The sequence below is a fragment of the Centroberyx affinis genome, unplaced genomic scaffold (assembly GCF_046629955.1).
Source record: "Centroberyx affinis isolate AG114_WGS23_722 - 3 ecotype Tasmania unplaced genomic scaffold, CSIRO-AGI_Caff_v1 ptg007293l_1, whole genome shotgun sequence".
NCBI classification, from domain to species: Eukaryota; Metazoa; Chordata; class Actinopteri; order Beryciformes; family Berycidae; genus Centroberyx; species Centroberyx affinis.
In genome coordinates, this window is record NW_027283684.1 from 35001 (window position 1) to 43109 (window position 8109).

Below are 8109 nucleotides of genomic sequence, written 5' to 3' on the forward strand. Positions count from 1 at the left end.
GACAATAAATAGAACTGTGAAGAGAGAGAGAGAGAAAACTTTATCGTATCACTACCGGAAACACAAATCAGAATCATCACCTGAATAAAATTATAATAAAAAAATAAACAAAAAAACAAACAATCCACAAACAGAGAAGACTGTTCTGTGTTATGGATCCAAAGGTTCAAACCAGATCTTCACCTCCTGCCCACATGAGGCTGAAAACCTCCAGACTGTCCAACACCTACAGCAGCTGAGATCCAGTCTGAGGTGATCAGGTAAAACCAGACCTTCAGTCCTCCACCAGACCTCCACCAGACCTTCAGTCCTCCACCAGACCTCCACCAGACCTTCAGTCCTCCACCAGACCTCCACCAGACCTTCAGTCCTCCACCAGACCTCCACCAGACCTTCAGTCCAGCCCTAGACCTTCAGTCCTCCACCAGACCTCCACCAGACCTTCAGTCCTCCACCAGACCACCGGGGGACCAGGGGGACAGGGGGACAGGGGGCCGGGGGACCAGGGGGACAGGGGGACTGGGGGACCAGGGGGCCGGGGGACCGGGGGACCAGGGGGACCGGGGGAACAGGGGGACAGGGGGACCGGGTGATATATAAATGCTCTACAGTGAAGTAAGTGATTTTCAAAACAATCGTTTTGAAGCGGTGTGGGAGCATGTGATATTTATGAAAGCAAATAACAGGCGTTTATTTATTTATTTATTTTTTAAGTGTTGTCCTGTTTATATATTTGGACTAAAACGGACGTCCAACATTTCAACGACTATTTTTGGGCTAAATGTCCACGACGGACGGAGCAGATTTAGCCCAAAAAGAAACGGGTCGGTTTCTGGCTGTGGGTCACTGTCAGCTCGGCATCCTGGGTAATGGGACAAAGTTGTTCCAGGGAGGAAGAGCCATGCTTTTCCTCCTCAGAGGTCTTCTGGACCTGACAGTGCTCTGTGTGAGAAGCTGCAGACAGGTACCATGAGTCCACCTGAGTTTATTTACATCAGGGACCAGGTGCAAAATACATTCATCTCAAACAAAGACAGAAGATGCTTAGATTCAGATTTAGCTGCTAGCTCATTTCCATCTGTAGTCCCTGGGCAGGTGAACAGAAACTATAAAACACAAAACCTGTCATCTGTACTACAAACAGACCAACAACCTGTTGACATCCACACAGACATCACACACACACACACACACACACACACACACACACACACACACACACACAATAAAAAAAATCATAGCAGAATACAAATATCAAAGTATTACATGCATATGTCCAAAGATATAAAAACAGGTTGTCAAAATGTTAAATTAATGCTGAGACTTAAAATCCATTTTTTAACTTCACAGGAGAAAATATGGGAATCTGTTCAGGTTTTCAGACTGAGAGACAGAGAGACTCCATTCTGTAAGAAAAAGCAGATTGTGCAGAGGCAGAGGCTGGAGGCTGGAGGCTGGAGGCTGGAGGCTGCAGGCTGGAGGCTGCAGGCTGCAGGCTGGAGGCTGGAGGCTGGAGGCTGCAGGCTGGAGGCCGGAGGCTGCAGGCTGCAGGCTGCAGGCCGCAGGCCGGAGGCCGGAGGCCGGAGGCTGCAGGCTGGAGGCTGGAGGCTGGAGGCTGGAGGATGGAGGCTGGAGGCTGGAGGCTGGAGGCTGCAGGCTGGAGGCTGGAGGCTGCAGGCTGCAGGCTGGAGGCTGGAGGCTGCAGGCTGGAGGCTGGAGGCTGCAGGCTGGAGGCTGGAGGCTGGAGGCTGGAGGCTGCAGGCTGGAGGCAGAGGCTGGAGGCTGGAGGCTGCAGGCTGGAGGCTGGAGGCTGCAGGCTGGAGGCAGAGGCTGGAGGCAGAGGCTGGAGGCTGGAGGCTGCAGGCTGGAGGCTGCAGGCTGCAGGCTGGAGGCTGGAGGCTGCAGGCTGGAGGCTGGAGGCTGCAGGCTGGAGGCTGGAGGCTGGAGGCAGGAGGCTGCAGGCTGGAGGCTGGAGGCTGGAGGCTGCAGGCTGCAGGCTGGAGGCAGAGGCTGCAGGCTGGAGGCAGAGGCTGCAGGCTGGAGGCTGGAGGCTGGAGGCTGCAGGCTGGAGGCTGGAGGCTGGAGGCTGGAGGCTGCAGGCTGCAGGCTGGAGGCTGGAGGCTGCAGGCTGGAGGCTGGAGGCTGGAGGCTGGAGGCTGCAGGCTGCAGGCTGGAGGCTGGAGGCTGCAGGCTGGAGGCTGGAGGCTGCAGGCTGGAGGCTGGAGGCTGGAGGCAGGAGGCTGCAGGCTGGAGGCTGGAGGCTGGAGGCTGGAGGCTGCAGGCTGCAGGCTGGAGGCAGAGGCTGCAGGCTGGAGGCAGAGGCTGCAGGCTGGAGGCTGCAGGCTGGCTTACCTCATCACCACAGGAATATTACCCTGCTCGGCTGTCTGAAGGGGATTAGAACAGCAGGACATTGTTGGTAATGTAATCTAGTATATTATGATTTTAATAGCTGGACGGCATGTATACTTTATTTCCCCTGTAGATGTGAGGTGCGTTTCACTTCAGAGTCCAGAATAGAGCTAACTTACTGGGCGAAGTATTCATAATATCGGAATCACAAACATCGTGCTGTGCCTCACTGAAAAGCAGCAGGTTATTGACGTGGACCAGCACGGGATTGAAATCACAGATACACCCCGAGTTACCAGACTTAACGTTAGCCTGACTGTCAGGCATTCTCTCCGGTTTCCCCGGTAAAAGTTAGTTTGAGTGAACTCCATGTAACCGGTGGCTGGTAGAGTAGCATCACTTCAGATCGATTAGGCTAGCTAGATCAAACTATATTCATCCTCATGGGCAAATTAGGATGTTGCAGCAGAAAAATAGTAGGATTCAGCAAAAGGAAAAGCATATAAACACAAATAGAACTTAAATTAAGCAATACAAGGAGTGTGGAAATTAACAGGAGACATTACATGATTTCATTTTTATCTAAATACATGCACAGGCATTTCACTCCTTAGAATCAATTAGCCTCCCAATTTGTTGGCTGAACCATAAAGAGAACAGTGTTTGGGTTAGGGTTAGGGTTGTATTTAAAATGATTTAGCCATTTAGCTCCATTCACCCCCATTCCCTCAGGTCTGGCAGGTCTGGTCTAGTAGCCATGGGTTTCAGTTGGATTAACACAGAGGCTTTTCCTACTTTGAAAGGGTCTAGAATGGAGTAAAATAGATCATATCAACGTAGGCGACATCCAGATACTCATAAACCTGAGAGTGAGTGTGAAATCTCACAGATTTCAGTGTTAAACTCTCTGGCCTTTTCTTTTTAACCAGGAGAGGGTGATCCAGTTATTGAAAAGCTATGCAGAATCATGTAAATAAAAAGCATGATTTTTGTTTTTTGTTCCATTATTGTACTGACTCCTGCATACAAAGCTTTCCTGCACATTTAGATCAGTATTTTCCTACTGACACTAGTACTGACTTAAGGGGCTTAACCTTAACATTATTTATGCAATGTGTACTGTGAAGAAAATGATTGTGTTTTCTTTCTTCTTCTGTGCAGATTGACAGTGACGTCATCGCGCTGATGGATGATGCAACTCTGGCAAATTGCATCCCCTCCTATGGAGACCGAATTGCTCTCTTCAGTTTCTGCAAAAGTAAAAAGTCTCTCTCAAAGCGAAAACAAGGGCTTTTAGAAAAACTTTGTGAGAAAATGAAAGTCAGAAAGGAAAGCACCAAGGAAAACACATCACATGCAAACACAAGAACAACAGACAAAGAAGCTAAAAACAACCGGAAATGTAGAGATAGGATGGATTCACAGGGACAGTGACAGAGCCAAACAGGTGAGGGCAAAGCAGGGAGGTGGCACCAGAAAAACTCAATTGGCAAATAATGCTGGATTAAAAGAAATCCTTCAAGAAGGAAAGAAACTTTTCTTTCCTGATGGAATATCTACTAAAGGATCAGAATCAGATTTTGAGTTTGAGGTGTGGGACTTCAAACAGAACCGCCTTACTGATGACGCTGGCCTGTCCATTGGCACCATGCACGAGACCGCGAGGCTGACAGTGTTACGCTTTTACATTGCAACCAAGCCAAAAGAACGTGAAGATGATGACAGCGAGACGTCTGAAGTGATCCTTGTCTCGGCACACAGTGGCAATGAAATCAGTACAGCAGAACTACAAGTGGGAGATGTCACGGGTGATTTTGACGGAGTCCATCCTGCTTTAGAAATGTCTGTTGTCTCTGAAATTACCTTTGGTCCCCTTTACAGCGTTGAAGAAGACACAGAGGACACATTGATCTATGAGGGTTTTCCTATGCCCACCAGTCCAGCTCATCCAGAGGATGTGATAAGGATCACCGTACATCACGCTAACACTTTACATGACATGATTACTGCTTTCTCTGATGCAGAGATTTTGAATAAAGCACTGAATGTGAGACGCATACTTCCAGACAACAAAGAAGAAGCAGGCAGTGGATCTGGGGTTCTGAGATGTTCTCAGCTGCTTCTGGCATGAATTCTACGGTCGATGCACTCGGTACAACAGTTAAAGCGCCCTTCATCCGCCATGATGTTCCTGCTGAAACATGGAAGGCAATTGGCAGAATCCTTTTGAAAGGTTACCAAGATTGTCAATATTTGCCAAACAAACTTGCACTCTTCTTCCTTGAACAGGTGCTGCTCGTCACTGTACAGTGATCTTAAAGCACATTTTCTGCAATTTGTGAGCAGCCAAGAACTGAGGTTTTGATGCAACGATGAGTGATTTCTCTGCAGTTGACTGATGATCTTGTGGAAGTTCTCGACAGCTATGGCCGTAGAAGGAGAATCACAGCTGAGACTCTTCCTACAATACTTGATGAAATAGCGCACAAAGAACTTGTCCAAAAAACGATGTTTGTTATTGACTCACCATCATCATCTCTCCCTCAGTCCAGAGGCACTGACCAAGTTGTTCTCTGACCTGCAACCAACCACAAAAAAGGTGAAATTTGCCGTTGATATGACTCCAAAAGAAAAGGAAGTGGGAAATCATCTGAAAAGATTCATCAGGGACCATGTTTATGGATGACTCTTGAGCTATTTTATCATACCACAGACCCTGGTTGAATAGCCAGTGTTGCCTGTTAAGTGTTCATGATCTTTTACATTAGGTCACTGATGTAGAAGATATGTTATGATAAAGAAGCTATATGAGACTATCTAAGGCTAAACATATTTTACTTTTTTTTTACCATCAAAATGAAATTGTATGCTTCATATATTGTATGCATTTACCGCTTTTAGCTCATGAGCATCACTTTAGTTGAGATCTCTTGTAAAACCTCTTTAACAGTAAAAATGTTAAATGTTACTTTTAACATCGAAATGTTAGTTTAAAAAGTCGAGCCGTTCTGGTTATATGTTCTTTACAGACCATCCTATCTGGTTATGAGATTTAACCATCTTATTATTGGTATTACCAAGAACATGTTTTTTTATATACACTTTTAATGTGAATAAAATGTTCCTTCTTCCACCACATTTGTATTCAGGTCTTCAGTTGATCTAATGTTGATCAAGCTCCCTATCCATACGGGTAAAAAGTGTTCTTGAAAAGTGGGAAAGAGAAATACGACATGAAAATGATGTTGCAGAGGGTCAAACATTTCTGAGGAATACGTGGAATATCAAGGCCTACAATCTTTATTGATACATTTTTGACAAAATGAAATAACTTACAATACCATGGTGGGTTGTTTTTAACCATCTCATGTGTAAGAAAGTCCTTTAACTGCTTATGAGCTTTAGAACCCAACTTATTCCTCAATTAATTTTCCTTACTACATAAAGTACTTAATACATTCATTTGTCCCCATTTTTTTTTGCAGCAGAATCTTTCTTTAAAAAAAACCAAAACATTTCACCGATTACCTTTTATTAAAATTATTAAAAGATTTTTCTATTTTCAGAAGGGGTCTTGTAGTTTTCGTCTTTCAAACTTCACCTCAACTTTTCCTTATTAGCTTGGTTGGAACCAGACTTCTGATTTCTGAATCACAGACAGTTAAGATATACTACCCCTACTGTCTCAAACTTGTTTAGTTATGTTTTAATACTCATGAAAAATCACTGATGAATAGCAAACTATAGATTACACTGCTGTCTCCACCATAGCAGTGGACAGTTCTCTGAAGATTTATTTAGAGTTACTGGTCTTGATGTCCTTAATGTCCTTAGAAGTAACCCCAACTCTCTTCACCAAGGCTTTGGACATGGCCCTTAGGTCCCTGAGGATCAAGTTGGAGTTACTGGTCCTCACTTTCTGGATGTCTTTTGTGATCCGGACGTGTAGGTTGACAGGAGAGGTGATGACAAGTGGAGAGTGGGGAGAAAAGAAGAGGGCCGATCCCTTAGAGAAAAACAGATCCAGATATTTTAAGAGTTTAGTAGCCTGCTATTATCCAGAGAGACTAGGAATACAGGTGACTACAGAAAACACAGTTAACAGGGAGCTAGTCGCATTATGCTGAAAGAAATATGGAGAGTATGGCAACTAAATATTTTTATAAGTTTATAAGTTTATATTGTCATTTACTGGTTGATGGGTTTACACCTTTTATGACCTCTGAAATATGTTTTATGTATTCTGTTCCCCTTTACTGTATTTTATACTGCCACTTTGTTTACATCTCATACCCCGCCACAGTATTTTGAGTTTTGCAGTATTGCATAATATGTCAGAAGTACCTGCACACATTTCACTTCCTATTTAATTTGGATAGTCAAAACAAGGGTTAGCTTTGTCTGATGAAGACATACTTAAGTTTCAAATTGACTCCATAGAAGGTAGATGGGAACTCACCTTAACACACCTGTGACCTTAACTCAATGTCAAATCCTAAAAAGCAGACAGACATACAGTACATACACATAGTGTACAGAAGAGTTAGATGGTCCTTAGAAAGATGATTCAATACTTAGATAAGATTAATTATATAATTCATTAGATTAAAACTCCATATATTTTGGGACAAACATTTTTTTTTCTTTATTGGGCTCTATACTGGTTATGTTCTCTGAGTGTGTTCTGTCAGGCCTGCACTGCAGTCAGCTTGAGTTCCTGCCATTTGATAACAAATCCACAATTTTGGATTATAGAGCCAAATTGTCCCAAAAAATACAGAGCTCACTGTATGTATATACTGTATTTGTGCATACTCATGACTGTTTGTGTTCAGGTTATTGTATAATTACATTTGTAAATGTTCAACTTCCTGTTGAGAAACGTAGCTATGCATTGACATAAACAGTATAATATTTAGTACTGTACAGTACAGCAGTGATATTGAACATGCTTTACAACAGTACTGTGTGGGAGTACCAGACCTGGTGGACATGTTGGCAGCTCCTCTCCCCACCCTGCCACCAGAGGTTCCATGGTGCAGCCCTGGTCCAGCCCTGGTCCAGACCTCCTCCTGTTCATGCTCTGCACTGGCCAGGGACCAGTTGCTCAGCTTGTCCATATGTTCCAAGTTAGTTAGTGCCTGCAATTCACAACAGCCAATTTAGAACAACCAGGGTTATTTTAAAATTCATTTTGGTATAATCTTTCCTTAAATGACACTTTATTTGGTGGCAAATGGTACCTACTTTATTCTTATTGCGACCACTCCATCCAGCAGTGAGCACGGTTGAAGGTCAGTCACCTCCGTGGCTGGCCCCATACAACTCCCAACTGTTATTCTGTTCCGCTGGGCCATGTGACATCATCACGGGACTCATGCCTGCACCGCAGTGATTGGTGTCTACAGCATGACCACAGGTGACACGGTGCTACTGTAGCCTGAGGTGTAGTTGGGTCCCCCGGCATCTGCAGCCCCTGTCTGTGTAGGGGCGGCTGCCGTGCAGCAAGAGGGTTCTTGTCTGGTGTGGCTCTTGTCCTTGTAGCTGATGCTGATCTTCCACAGCTGCTCATCAAGCTACAGCCGCTCCAACCACAACTGCTCCACCTTCGGTAGAACATGGAGAAAGCAAAGCACACACACACACACACATATACCTCACAGCACTTCACACTCCTGCAGGTCCATCATCTCCCATCCCACCAAAATATGGATAGAGGAAACCTGATTCTAGTTCAGCACACCAATTCTGTGGCAC

At 45.0% G+C, this 8109-nt stretch overlaps 1 long non-coding RNA gene across 1 annotated transcript; it reads right to left on the reverse strand.

The window, feature by feature from the left end:
* Window positions 1–5853: 5853 nt before the first annotated feature.
* On the reverse strand, window positions 5854–7734 carry LOC139639435 (uncharacterized). Its single transcript, XR_011694869.1, has 4 exons — window positions 7600–7734; window positions 7336–7493; window positions 6812–6847; window positions 5854–6358 (listed from the first exon to the last, which is right to left on the reverse strand). It is a non-coding gene; the product is annotated as an uncharacterized lncRNA (long non-coding RNA).
* Window positions 7735–8109: the final 375 nt, after the last annotated feature.